Raw genomic sequence first — 15,427 nt, forward strand, 5'->3', positions numbered from 1 at the left:
GGTGCTGAATAATAATATAAAAAAACCACCCACTCTTTACTCTACATAAATGCTGACCAGTATGATGTTGATTAACAATTCATTTTGACGCATAATTATTTCAAAATAAAACAAGAAAACGCTCTCTGTGGGTGACAGTTTTTCATGTTTATAATGAGTTTGTTTGAGCCAAGTCATTAGCTCTAACAGCGTAGATTTGGATTTCAGCTTTTCAATATTACCTACTTTAAATTTACCCCATGCTACGTGTGTGCATGTGTGTGTGTACATCAAAATGTATCCAGTAGAAATGTAAAATGTGTGGCGTAGCTCCTCAGCAGGAAAAAAAGTCAGGAAAAATGACTCTTAATTCTCCTCATCTCACACTTTGTGGGGCTGGAGGACGTCCTGCGGGGCTTATGTGTGCGCATGCACTCACACACACACGGCCAGGTCAAAGCCCCGAAGCTTCTGTGGCAACTTGGAGGGCCAGAATAATGACTTCCATAATGTCTCCCTACAGCGAAGCAGAGTGAGAGAGAGTTGCTGAGGAAGAAAGTGAGAGAGAGGAGAGAGAGCACTTTCCTTTCCATGGCTGTAGGAGTCCTATTGTCGCTCGCCCTGCGGGAGCTTTTAGTCCTCGGCTCCAACTTATCGGCTGTCCAGCCACGTGGGGTTGGTGGCTAAGAGGGCGTGGGAGTGGGAGGGGGGGGGGGGATTGCTACAGTAAAATGCCCTGGCCGTGCAGGGCTCAGAGGCTTATTTTTTTCTTTTTTGGTTGGTTTGAGTGTTGTGTGAGCAGAGAGGTCAGAACTACAGTCGATCAGCCTCCCTCCCTTTCTTTTCATCACCACCCGATTGATCTATTTTTCAGTTCTCTTGCTGTTGTGACTTTACTGCAGTTCAATATGTGATTTTTAATATCATAGACACCTGCCAATTGAGCATTGGGAAAGAGCATTGGTGGACACAAACACTGCTAGAAATGAAAGTATGTGAATTATGTGTTTTTTATGCCTTGGAAATAACAAGAGAGAGGAGACTTCCAGCACAAGGCCTATGCACAGCTGAGACACATCTTTATATGAGTAATTATATTACTGTGTCATATTGTTGGGATGTAATACTGCTCTCACTGTCTTGATATTTATATCTCTTAACTAGGTGCAGTTTTGCGTTAAATCATAGTTTTAGGTTAATGTAACACCTGCTGTTATTGCCATAAAAAGATAACGATCCAGATTGTGCTCATCTCGCTTTTTAACCTAACCATATGTACAGAGGCTTAATAACTGATTCTGGGTACTGCATAGTGACTTTACTAAACTTTAACAGGCATAAATGGAGTGCAGAATTAAAACTAGAGAACAAATGCTGAGACCTCCCAAAGCTACAACGTTTTTTGTGTCGGTGTTCTTTGTGGGCAGAGGTGAACTGAAGGGTGTGTTATGGAGGTGACATTAATGGATTAGCGAGCTATGTTGAGCTTAAAGTCAGAGTTTTCTGTCATGAAAGCGTCTCTCTTTTTACCAGCTGAAAGTGCTGCGTTTTCACGGATTCTTTGATTTACAGTATGTTTTAAGTATAATATAGATCAGGGGTGTCAAACTCAATTGCACAGGGGGCCAAACCTCAAGGTACACTTTAGGTCGAGGGTCAAACAAGATAAACATTTATTGAACACACTAAAACAATGTTTTTTTAAACATAAATATCAATAAAAAGAGACAGGAATATAAATCCAGAATAAATAAACTTAAAAAAAATAAACTTTAACTTTAAATATTTTGCTCTCCATAAAAATATATCCTGTCAAAATTATGCAAGTTAGAAATATGAACATGCTGCCAAAACCCCAGAAAAAATAAATGAAAGCATACACAAGGTTGGAGCTGCATGTAGACGGAGCTGGGTTGTTGCTTTAGGAATGGAACTAATACACTCTGCGGGCCATTCAGTGTCGTACTTTGCCTGAGTGTCCCATTAGAATGCAGCTCCATCTGAATCAGTTTCCACGTCGACTGTAAATGGGTTGTGAAGCAGCTCGAAATTCTCATTTTGTGCTTCAAAGTCACCAACTCAGTGCGCTCAGTTTATCACCAAAGTGCGCGTTTGGGAACACTGTTGCACTGACTTGGTTCAACATTACTTGGCAACAGGGAAAGCGAGGCAAGTTGCACTGGTGCATTTGTGACAGCTTCACTTGAAATGACTTCACCGCATCGTCTATGAACTGACAGATTTCCTTGCTGAGCTCAAAAACTCTATTGAGCACTTTTCCCCAACTCAGCCAACGGACCTCTGTATGATAAGGAAATGTCGGCAAACTCTGAATCTATTTCCCACATAAAAGACTGAAATTGACAGTGATTTAAACCTTTAGCTCAGATAAAATGTACGGTTTACGTCACGGTGATCATTACATGCTCACTTTTAAGGACTTTACCACACAACCTTTCCTGGTGTGTGATGCATGTTGTTAAGTCACCGGTACAGTTCTCCTGCATCTTTACTCGCATCCTGCCGACTAGTCCACTTTTTTCACCACACAACAGCGCTCCATCTGTTGTAAGTCCAACAAGTTTGTCCCAGGGCAGTTTCATGTCGGTTGCACTTTGACATACGTTTCTCCTCAGGCTCACATTTGCCAAAATCTGCATTTTGTCTGGACACAAGACGTCGCACAGCTTAATCATGCAGCTCTTCAGAGCGGTACTGGGCTGATTTGGCTCCTCTGCTACAATAAAACTTCACTTTGTGATTTTGCTCTGGTGAAAAACGTCTGCTGAAATGTCAGATTTTTCTTTAGCTCTTCTACTTTTTGTATGTTCTGCTCTGCATTTAGGGTTTTTCAGCTTATCGTGATGTTTGTCTGGTAATGCGGTCTTAAATAAAATTCCTTAATCACAGCCACATTAGTTCCACTAATAAGACACACGGTTTACCGGCAATGTTTGTAAACATATATTCAGCCTCCCACCGGTGCTGAAAGGCTCTGTTTTCAGAATCAACTTTTCTCTTGGCCATTGTGGGGGCTAGCTTCGCAATAACAGAAGTTTGACTTGATTGACTGGGAATGTTCCCAGCTAGCCTAGCGTTTGGCAAGGAGGCGCTGCATTATGGGATCTGTAGTTTGTGTGTTACTAGCGCCTCATATCGCATAACAATAATAATAAATCTATATAAAATGATCTCGCGGGCCAGATATAAATGTCGGCCGGTCCAGATGTGGCCCGCGGGCCTTGAGTTTGACACATGTGTTATAGATAAACTGTCAATAGATGATAAAGTAATAAGAACATATCAGCATTGCTCCTTTTAGTTTATTGTTCTTAACCACATTATTGGTTTGATAAAGATTTCATATAAAGCAAGACTTTAAAACCTTTCCTGAAATTAAATGCACAGAACCAGAGCTTTTACAACAATTGATCTTATTTGACAGAGACTTTTGTTTTGTCCTGCTATTTCTGAAAATTTAGTAGGAAATGTGTTCTTCTTCATCTTTTTATCATCATTAATTATTTTGGTGGTTTTTCTCTGACTAGAACTTCTTTTTATGGGAAAAAAAAATCCTTTATTTAAAAAAAAGCGTCAAAATTTGCAAAACCTGGAGTTTATATAAACCCAAAATAAACACACTATTCCCCTAGTATTTGTGTTCATAATGAAAGTATATGACAACTTAGTAATATTTCGCTTACTGATACCTATTACAGTGCCTCAACAACAAACAAGCTCCTCTTTTCAGTACCAGCAGTTACCCTTTAAGGTAGTTTACAGAGAAAGGCTGTAAGTAAACACTGTTCTCATTGGTTGGGTGTAAGCATTCAGCTGTGCAAGCATGAGAAGCTTTCATACAGTGTGTGTGTGTGTGTGCATCTGATTAGATGATTATTTCTCAACAAGATAAGCGGGTGAAATGGAGACTCTGTTGACCGCTATTCAGGTAATCAAAACACACACACACACACACACATAATTCATGCCACGTCATGCCAGATTGCATTACCTGTCCCTTTTCATAGACACATAATGAGATCATGGAAACCTTAAACGGTTGGTTCGGACAAGAAAGAAAGATGGAAATTAAAAAATATATTAAAAGAAAAAGAAGAGAGGTCAAATCACAGAGCATAGATGAAAAGTTTAAGATATCTAAAGTTTCAAGATTTAAAAAAAAAAAGAATGAATAAAATGCTCTTAAATTGTTGAATTATCCTAACGAGAAATTTTGAAATATCTAACACTTCATTAATGTTAAAAATTCAATAACTTTGTTGTTAATCTGTTTGCAGTTCTGTTTATTTAATAGGATGGAGAGAAAGTGATAAGTAAATATGAATAGAGTGAGATGGAGATAAACAGAGAGGGAAATCTGGCTGCCTGTCGGCTCAGTTCACTGTGTCAATTTGTCCAAACAGGGGAAACTCAGGTTGCATTGCAGGGCCAGGTAACATGAGCTCTGACAGACCACACCTATGCAACATTGATCCCGCTGCTTTACAAGCAAATGCTTGCAAATACAGTAAATGTATAGTGTGGCTGGTTTTCATGCCAGTCTAAAGATGATAGATTTCAAAGAAATCACTAAAATTTATAACTGGCATTGACTTTAAAGAAAAGAAGAAGAGAAAGTCAGATGTTTGAAAATATTAAACTTTATTAGACAGCTGGAAAAAAGCCTTTGGACTTCAAAAAACAGGAAAACATCAACATTATTATTATTTTACTGCTTTTAACTCCCCCCATGCACTTGTCATAATTGGTTGGTCCATTAGTTGGCTTGCCACAGTGCTGCTAAGTGCGACAACAACAAAGTTTAAAAAAAGACTTTGAATAGCAGGATATGTAGCTCCTGATGTAGAAGTACAGTAGGGTTAAATGTGGGTACAAATTGGGCAGCCTGTTCTACCTCAGCCTCTTACCTAAGAAACTTTACGGCACTGGAGAGATGCTGTATTTCTCTGTCTGTGTGGAAATTTGATGTTTTCATATCACAGATGGTGATCAGAGGGACTGAAATGTGAGTCTTACAGGTAAAACATGAGACCTGACATGTACATTAGGCTATTATAGGAGTTTAGTGGGTGGCAGCTGTTCTGCTTAATGTGCAGGACTTACTGTAGAGCGAGTGGTTCAGGGACCATGACTAATGCCGTTTTTCTTCTTATTCTCAGTAGGGATGCACTGACTCAACTTTTTTCCAGCTCACAGTTGTTATTTATTAGTAAAATAATAAATGAGCCCTAAAATGAATAAAATACATAATCTCAGCAATTTTTAAACATGTGCAAACATACATGGAAATACAGAATATAAAGGCAAAACAATTCTGACAAGTTTGAAAGTCAATATCTGCCAAGACCACCTTTATTCTTCAGCACAGTCTGAACTCTCTTAGGCAGCTTTCTTGTCATGTCTTTAAGTAGTCTTAAAGGAATAGTTCTCTAGGGTTCTTGAAGGACATTCAAAGCTCTTCTTTGGATGTTTTGTTCTGTTCTCTGTCAACATGATCCCACACTGCTTTTAATAATGTTGAAGTCCGGGCTGTGGGGAGGCCAATCCATGACTGATAATGTTTCATTGTCTGTTTTTTCTATCCAGGTTTGCTTTTGATCATCGTCATGCTGAAGATGCTTTTCCAGATGATATTGCATAAAACCTGATGTTACTTTTCTGAATTTTAACCAAAAATGTCAAATTTTAATTCCTCACTGCATAACACCTGCTGTCATTTTGTACAATTTGGGATGACTTGCCTTTTACCCCTTTTCCCTTCTTTATGAATGGAGTGTGCAGGATACACCGATATCTGCTCCTGTGTGCAAGGAGGAACAGGATGAGCATTGCCAGAGCTACAACATGACTACCAGCAGGACACTGGTGTGAATGTCTCTGACCAAACAATCAGAAACACTTTATGAGGGTGGTCTGAGAGCCCGGTGTCTTCTAGTGGGCCCTGTGCTCACTGCCTGGCATTGGCATTTGGCATCGAATACCAGAATTGGCATGTCACATTCTGGCACCCTGTGTTTTTCACAGATGAGAGCACGTTCACCCTTAGCACATGTGACATAAAGAATAATTTGCTGCCTGTAACATCAGTGAGCATGATCTGGGGAAGCACATCCATAGAGTGATGGACAGACCTCTATAGCCTAGGCAACAGCACCATGGCTGCCATCAAACATCAGGATGAAATCTTTGGACGGTTGTCACACGCTACGCTGGTGCAGTGGGTCCTGGGTTCCTTCTGGTATACAGCAATGCCTGGACACATGTTGTGGTATGCGGACAGTTCATGGAGGGTGAAAAAATTGATACCACTGACTGGCCACCACGCTCACCTGACCTAAATCCAACAGAACACTTCTGGGACATTACGTTTTCATTCATCTGATGCCACCAGGTTGCACCTCAGCCTGTCCAGGATCTCAGTGATGCCCAGCTCCAGATCTGGGGGCAGATCCTCCGGGACACCATCCATCATCTCATTAGGAACACCATTTGGACTAGCCAGCCACATCATTTTAAGTCTTTGAATTCAGCCCTCTGTAGGTTGATCATTTTCATTTCATGAATATTTCAGCATGATATTTTTTCCCATTGAGATCTGAGTATTCCTTTCATTTTTTTTTACATTGTATTCCTTGCTGTCCTTAGATAGCAGCATCAGATCAGAAAACACTTTACAGTAAAACATTTTGTCGTGTCATTTGGAGGCGTTTTTTTCGTTGTTGTTTTATTAAAATTGGTACAGGCAGTAACAGCTATCGCAGCAAAAAACGTGATTGAGCGGAGATCTTGGAAGTGCAGTGCATAAGCACTTCACCAAAAATAACCCACGATCTTGAAGATTAGTGGTTTCATCTGCCTGCGTGTCTTTAATCTCAGTGTCGTGTTAAACCGGGATGCCAAACCTGGCAGACGGCTCCTCTGATGGATTTCAGACATCACAGCAGTGGAGACAAGGTGGCTTCCTGGACACATTTCTGCAGCTGCCTGCACGCTTCATTATGCGGCTTATTCTCCTCATATTGCCCTCGGTTAACACGCTGATGCAACAGTCAGCAAGCTCACTCTTTCACTCCTCTTCCCTCCTCTCTCTACTCTGTCCTTTCTTCTTTCTCAGTGACCTCCTTCCATGTTGCCTCCTTTCTTTCATCTCTCCTTCCTCCTTTTTACATTCTCACCATTTGTTATTTCTTTTCCTTACTCCAAATTTTTATTATTTTTTCACCATTAAAAATCATGGCGTTTCTACAACTATTCAGTAGCTCTATATTTTTTCATCTTTCCATCTTTTTGCTCTCGTCTGCTTTCCTTTCTTGTCTGTTATCCATGTGTAACTTCATTTTCTTATCACATTGCCCCTCCCTCTTTATTTCCTGTCTTTAACGTCTTCCCTTCTTTAAAAAAGTTTTTCTAGTCTTTTAAATTTGTTTATTTTATCACAGTCCTTCCTTCCTTCTCTTCTCCATATTCTTCCTTTAATTCTTCCCCTCATTTCTGACTCTCTCTCTTTTCCTTCATACTTTTTTTTCCTGTTGGAATGTGTGATGAGCCTCCAGCTAATCCCATCCCTAAAGCACCTTAGCAACGCTCGCTAAGGGAATTTGAAGGGAGCTACACAAAAAAAAAAAAAAAAAAAATCACATATATACACACAGACATGCACAAAGCCCAGTGAGCAGCCCCCTATTGGCAGCAAGTGGATCCGGGGATGCACTAATACATCTTCAAATGTGCTTTTTAAAGCGTTTGGAAAAGCTCTGTCGTTAGGCGATAACTCCCCACCGGTTAAAGGATGGATGCTCCCGTTGTGTTTCAGCACTGCTTTTCCCTCCCTCTGTTTTTTCTCATCCTTCCACATCCCTCACCATCACCCCCCCTCCCCCAATTCTTCTTCTCATCTCCACCGACCAAGTTGTCTACTTTAAAGACAAAAAAAAAAACAAGAAAAAGTTTGTGTCTAAACAAGAGCCACGTTGTCTAAAGTTTCTTCATGAGGATGTTTGACACGACTGTAGAGTCGGCGGGCCGTTTGATGTCTTGCTTTTGTTCTTCCTATTAGTTTATTCTTGCGTTTTAAATATTCAAAAGATGCACCAGCTGTCATAAGGTGCAGGTTAAATGATTACGTGAAACTGGTCGCCGGTAATGACAAACCCACAAAAAACCAACTCCCCTCAGCTCTGTGGAGCAGCAGTTGGTTTATTCATCTGCAAACAGCAGACGCGGAGTCACAGTAAACATTTCTAAGCATTTAGAAGCTAAAGTGCCAAATGAATGAATAATAGATTAGCCTGAAATATCACTTTAACTCCATCAGCTTTCACTGTTGTGTGCACAACTTGTTCTACCGGCCCTGTGTTGCTTCGAAATATTTATTCCACGAAAACGGTGTGATATAATGAGGTTATGCAAGAAGCTTCCTGCGCCTTCCCTTTATGTACAAGGTGTTCTTTGGTGTCGGCGCCCTGACACACCAGATGTGGCAATAACAGAATCAGTCACAAGTTTAACAGCTTCCCAATTTTTTGCGTGTTGGTTAGATTTAAGAGTTTGGTCTGGGGTAAAGTGCACAACATGAAGAATGCTGCAGTGTTCACATACTTTGTGTGTATCCACAAAGTTTAGATCAAGGTTGAATAATCCCTCATCAGCACTGCAGTATTTTCTTGCCGGTTTTTGTATTTTGCTCATTCACATCTTAATAAACATGATTTATTTTTACTGATCAGACATGATATAAATAGGCAGTAGGTTAAGATATTTTTAAAATCAACATAGAACTTTTCTCCATTGTTATCACGGTTTGTTTCGAGTCTGCCAATTTACATCATGTCAGCTCTATAAATATCCTGAAGGTGCTGTTTTCCAAGATGGACTTGGACAGTAGATGTACAGGTATAATTTCTGTTTACTGTACTGTGCAAAACTCTTGAGCTGTTGAACTCTTTCGTGTGATTTCTTCAGGAATAGTTCTCCAGGTTTGTTGAAGGACCTTCAAAGCTCTGCTTTGGATGTTCCTGCCTTTTGTTCTGTTCTTTGTCAACATGATCCCACACTGCTTCAATAATGTTGAGGTCCAGCTCTGGGGAGGCCAATCCATGACTGATAGTGCTCCACTGTGTATTTTTCTATCCAGATTTTACTGCACTGGCAGTGTGTTTGGGATCATTGTCATGCTGAATGAAAATGAAACTGTTGTCAGTCAGCTGCTTCCCACATGGTATTGCATGATGGATTCCTTTACTTTTGACAAGCTCCCCGACACCACTGGCTGAAATTCTGCCCCATACTGTAAGAGAGCCTCCACATTTTACAGAAGCCTGCAGACACTCTCTCCTGACATCCTCTGCACATATCGATAATTGATTTGATTTAATTTGATTTGAATCAGAAACTTCACATTTGGATGAATCTTTCCAGTTGCCACTAATTTTCAGTCCAGCACTTGTGTAACTTGGCATTCCTCAGCCTTTTCTGCCTGTTTCTCCTTTCTGATCTGGAGGGCCAACAAAGTTCCTTGTGATACAAAATAAAGTGGCTTCTTTGCTTTCAGTTTTCTGTTATTTGTACACACATCACTGGTTCATTCTTTACCTTAGGTGCCTTTTTTATACCTAACATAGGTCAGTGTTAAATGGCTTAACAAACAAAAACATTCCTCTGAAAATGGTCAGATACAAGGACTGGACTTGCAATCCTTGCACCTCTCTGCATTGAAGCATACTTGTTATTAATCTCTGGCTCTCTTCCACAGCTTGTCTTTTGTCCTGCCTTCCTTCTCTCACCCCCAGCTGGTCGCAGCAGATGGCCGCCCCTCCCTGAGCCTGGTTCTGCCAGAGGTTTCTTCCTGTTAAAAGTGTGTTTTTCCTTCCCACTGTCGCCAAAGTGCTTGCTCATAGGGGGTCATATGATTGTTGGGGTTTTCTCTGTATATTATTTGTATTCATACTGTGCATACTTCCCAGACTTACCTCAGTTCATAGGTCAGTTCAAGTGTACACATCATAAAGAAACATCATGTATAGTAGAAACTGAGGAATCAGCTTTTCTTGTTTAGCACAGGGCTGGACAGAGGTAGGCACTGCGCTATAAATATGGTTTTACCTTCTAAATTCAGTGTATTTTCATGTACATTCAAACCCGAAGCAAAGAAGCCAGGTTAAAGTGAAAATATGCTATGTTCAAATTTGGTCTAATCACAGTAAACAGATTAAGCTATATAGGTGATACGATTAGAGTGTGTGTGTGTGTGTGTGAGTGTGTGTGTGTGTGTTTGCACACGCTCGGATTCTGAGGCTATAATGAGAATCTGTAAATACCCTCAAACTGAATCCCTCTCCATGTTTAATCTGAGTCCATAACTACTGGCTGCCAACACAGATCATCCCCATGCACTCACACAAACACACATATAAACACACACCTACACACACACACACACACACACACACACACACATGCACGCTCACAATCGCAGCAAAGACAACAATATCAATATTCAATATGCAACATCCACAAATGACACAAACAGGAAAACCATGTATAGATGACACCACATATTCTGACAGATTATTCTCTCACTCACTCACACACACACACACACACACACACACACACACACACACACACACACACACACACTAGAAGGCCTACATAAGTGGATCAGGGAGGTGGGTGTGTGTAGGAAACTTCAGCCAGGCTATCGCTAACAAGCATGCTCCCCTCTCTTTCCCTGTCTCTCTCTCGCTCTTTATACAGCAAATCCCTCCACTCCACGCCAGAGATTAGCATATTGTTTTACCCTAATGCACACACACACACACACACACACACACACACACACACACACACACACACACACACACACACGCACTCTCTGCTACTGATTATGAACATGTAGCGTTGCATTGCCCCAGATGCATGGACACTGGAGGGAAATGTTCACTCACATTATCACGAATTAAAAGTTAGAATTAAAAAAGTCGTTCCTCAACCATAACAGAAGGGGACCGTAACATTTTTTCCCCTCTTTGGAGACTTTTTAGTAAGCGACATCACACACTGCTTGGTAGATAAACAGTAGGGTGTTTTTTACTTAATCTTTCTGAGCAGAGACACTCTCTAATGGCACTAAGAACTGAAAAGTAAACAGCTTTAATAAAACAGCTAATATTAAAAACAAACAAACAAAAAATGCATTATATCCTTTAATTTGGCAATAATGATCATTTTACAGTTTGGGTCTTATTTTGATTGTGTTAGTAAGCATCCCTGTCACCTATAATAAGGTTGTAATTACAAAGTTGAAGTTGCAGATACGTGAGAAACATGTGAAATATTACTGTGTAGATTTCATTCACCTGTGAGTTTGACCTTCAGAGTAATTGGTTTTGATGACCCAGGCTCCACTGTTTCTTTAGACTTCTTTCATCCCTGTTATGTTAACATAACTGTTGGTCTGAACTATGAGCTGAGCTGTAATAAACTGGGAACATTGTTTAAAGTGACCGTGAATCAGATGTTAGCGTTAGTTGAGATTGGAAATGCGACAAACTGCAAACTAATGGTAAAGTGCGTCTTCTCATCATTAGCCAGGTTGGCTACTTAATATACAGGTTCACGGGTACTGAACCTGTACTGTACTGAAAGTACTGTATTTGAGATGGATGAGTCATAATTGAGTTGCAAAAGTCAAAATGCAAATAATGCTATCGCTCTTTTCAGACCAAAGAAGGAAATCCTTCAAATTGAACAAAGCACCTGAAAGACCTGAGCTGTTCAAAGACAGTCAATGAGTCATAATTCAATATTCAACAACATCCAAAGTGTTATCCTTCTGAAATGCACGTAGCCATTATATTTGGGAGACCTTTGTTCCTCTGGTTAAATGCTTCCAGTGGGTAATCTTCTAACAATCTGTGTCCCATCACTAAAATAGAACGTTAACATTTTAAATAAATGGTCTGCTGTCAGCAGTGATATAAAAACACTTTTTCATAAGGAATTTCATAAGGAATTAGGATTACGTTTGAGTACATGGGACAATCAATTTTCGAAAATCGTGTCATTCTGCTGGTACTGATGACTAGATTTTTGAGATTGTGACATCCCTAATGTCACTACTGATCTAAAGTCCACTAAAAAGTCAAAGTCTTTAGGATGTTTCAGCTGTACACATGCTGAAAAAAAGATCAAATCATTCATAGCATGTGCAGAGTGGCAGCATTTAACAGAACTGAAGAACTAATGCAGTTTGGATGCAGTGAGTCTTGGTGCTCTGCCTCTTTTCCCTCTCTTTAGTGCACACACACACACACACACACACACACTGCTCTGACAGACAGCCTAAGTAGTGCGACTAATGGCTCTCTGCCCTGTGTCTTACCTTGGCTACTGTGGGTCACCATGTTATAATGAGTGCATGAACTGCCTGTAGAGGCTGCACAATCACTTACACACATATGTACGCACACTCCTTCTATTCACAGTCCAGTTTGGGGAGGTGACTTATTTAGGCCTTTTTAGGGAAAAAAGAGCATTGTGCTCTGGTGTGTTAGTCTATAAATCACATGTTTTATATTACTTTAAAGTTTGTTAATTTCAGGTAGATAATGGTTTCCTTTTTTTCCCCAATAAGGTTGTGTTTGGCCATCCTCTGTACTGTTGTAGTTCCTGTAACTGCATCACCGTGCATTGTAACAGTTAGAGTTTCTAGCACAACTCCACTTACTTGGAAGGATATGTGACATTATGATTGATTTGTACATAACTGGGCATGAATAACTTATTATATTATATTATGCTACAGCATATTTCTAATTAGGTAGCTCACTCTCTTTCTCTTGATCATACTTTCTTTAACGATGTAACACAAGATGTTTACAGACAGAATGACATGCACACAGTCAAATGCTACCCAAATCATAACCCCTCAGTGGACGAAACTAGAGCTGAATACACGACACATTCAGACATATGGTGACACTTGCCAAGTAATGTAAGATAATCATTACTAGCACGCAGTACTCTTGAGTCAGAACCACGCCCATCTTCAAAGTAACCTTCATTTTGATCCTTTACCTGTAAAGTTTTGCAGCTTCTTGCGTGGATACACCTGTCCATCAGCAGCATGAGGGAATCTGTTGGTATTCTGTAAACCACTGTGTTTAATGAGAGATGTACGTGACAGCATGTCTTGTCTATAAAGGGATAGCTGTCATACAAGTTTACCAAAATAGTTTGCATTATGTTTGTAGGGTCTGTTGTTTGCAGACATGAGACTCAGTTATTTTATTCAATAAAAGGAAAGCTGGTAGTTAGGATGAAGCAAAAATCAGAGCTAAGCCTTGTGCAACATGGGTGGAACACAGTCAGCACTGAAGGCTCCTGCTTAGACACTGCTAACAGTAAATAGTTTTTTTCATTTTTAAAGGTCTGACTCTTAAATACAAAAAAATAAAAATCCAGCCTGAATATGTTAAAAATGCAGAGTAATAAGATATAAACACACACACATGCACACAGAGTTCTCCCCATGTCATACTACACCAGATAATTATGGAACCGCTGCTGATGAATGGCGCTAATTCACCAGTGTGTTTGGCACCCGGTTTGGTGGAAGTGAGGCGAGATTTGAACCAGATCTCACCTGCAATCTGCAAATGACAGAGTTCCCCTCTGCAGAGGTGAAAGGAAGAGAGAGTGTTTCATTGGCTTCTGGGCTGGCAGGAGACCTTTTAACGCCAGTGATTACCTGAGCCTGAGCTACAGTTGTAATCATGTTAGCGTTTTCCTGCTCTCTTCCATTCCTTCCTCTTCTCTCACCTGCGTTTTTCTTTCCGCACTAAAGTGCTTTAACCCTCCAGGAAAAGCACCTTGGTGTTTGAGGTAATTGGCTTGAAGAGACCTCACTTTTGCTCCTGCATTTATAATTGGTTAAAAGTAGATAGCCTGAAGCTTTTCTTTGCCTTCTTTCGACCAGTGTTTTGTTTTTCTCAAAGAACACTTGTTGCTTCATTTAAGGCCTTTAAACAGCCACTTGCAAACATTTTGCGTTGTTGTTCAGTGGCTCAAAATTGTGACATTTCCCTCGGAAGAAGACCACAACAGGTTTAAAACTGTGTGCAAGTAAATTGCCGGTGTTTTGAAACATAGACTAGGCCATCGCGGGACAGTAACAATCTTTATTTTGTTAGCAAACATGAGTCTGGTTTAGCAAACTTTAAAAGGACCAATAAAAAGAAATGTAGTAGTTGTGGTAAGCAATCTGACTACTGGCTCATTTCAGCACTGGACAGCTCCCAGTTTAATGCATTTTACTGTATGTTCAATAAGGGCATCTAATAATGATTGATGATGTAATAAACAGTCTATTTCACTCCATCATTGCCCGATAGGTGAGAATTAGGAGGTGGAGACGACCAAAATATATCTACAATGATGGGATTTTTATAATATATTGTTACCAATACCAGTGTCTTTGAATAATCATCTACTTAGTTACATACTCGAGCAGTTCTGGAGCAATTTCCCCAGCAAAGTAATGAAAATATGAGAGAAAAGCATCCAGATTAAAATGCCCTCAGAAAGACATCTCTGCTGTAGAGAAAAACATCTAACTAATCCTGAACAGACAGACATTTATGGGATGTGTGTGTGTTTGTTTGACTCAAAAACCTGTGATCATGTGAAATATAAGTGTGTGTGTGTATATGTGTGTCATAGTGAAAAATATAGGTACAATATTTATCTCTGAGTGCATCACAGAGGAGAAGTATAAGAGAGCAGAGGATATAGCAGAGTAGAAAATTATATTTAGCTACAGCAAGAGCATATGGTTTTGGGTGGAAAACTCAAGACTTCATTAGTCATCTAATTACTCCATTATGAAGCAAGGTAAGACCCGCAGCGGAGAATTTTGCCATCATTAAGTACTTCATGGTTTCTGTTTTAAGAACAGCGTTTCAGGAAGCTGTGATTTAACCTTTTGGCTATGAGTGAAAGCTGGAAGAACTATTAAAACAAACAAAAAAAGACAAGAAGTATAAAAAGACAGGCAGTAAAGCCTTCCTAGTAAACCCGTAATATGCTGGAAAATGGCGCAGGCGGGTAAAACTTACAGGGGGAAAATCTACATTTAACACACACAGCCAGTGAGAAAGGGGAAAAAAACAAACACAGGATAATATGAAGTAAAATACCCTGAAATAAACCGCAGACTGTCTCCTCGCAGTTCCCAGTGGCCCTGTTACTTTATACTGAAGCGTCCAGGCGACGAGTGATGATTATAGGTCCCCAGGGAGATCTAGGGGGTACTCCCTAATTGATTGTCATGAAAGGCTCTAATTGAATTGAGAAGCGGTGGGGAACGAGACACCACACAGTCTGTTTGATGCCTGGTGACTTGTTTAAAATGCCTCCAGGCAGCTGC

The sequence above is a fragment of the Simochromis diagramma genome, unplaced genomic scaffold, assembly GCF_900408965.1.
Source record: "Simochromis diagramma unplaced genomic scaffold, fSimDia1.1 OVJJ01000413.1, whole genome shotgun sequence".
NCBI lineage: Eukaryota > Metazoa > Chordata > Actinopteri > Cichliformes > Cichlidae > Simochromis > Simochromis diagramma.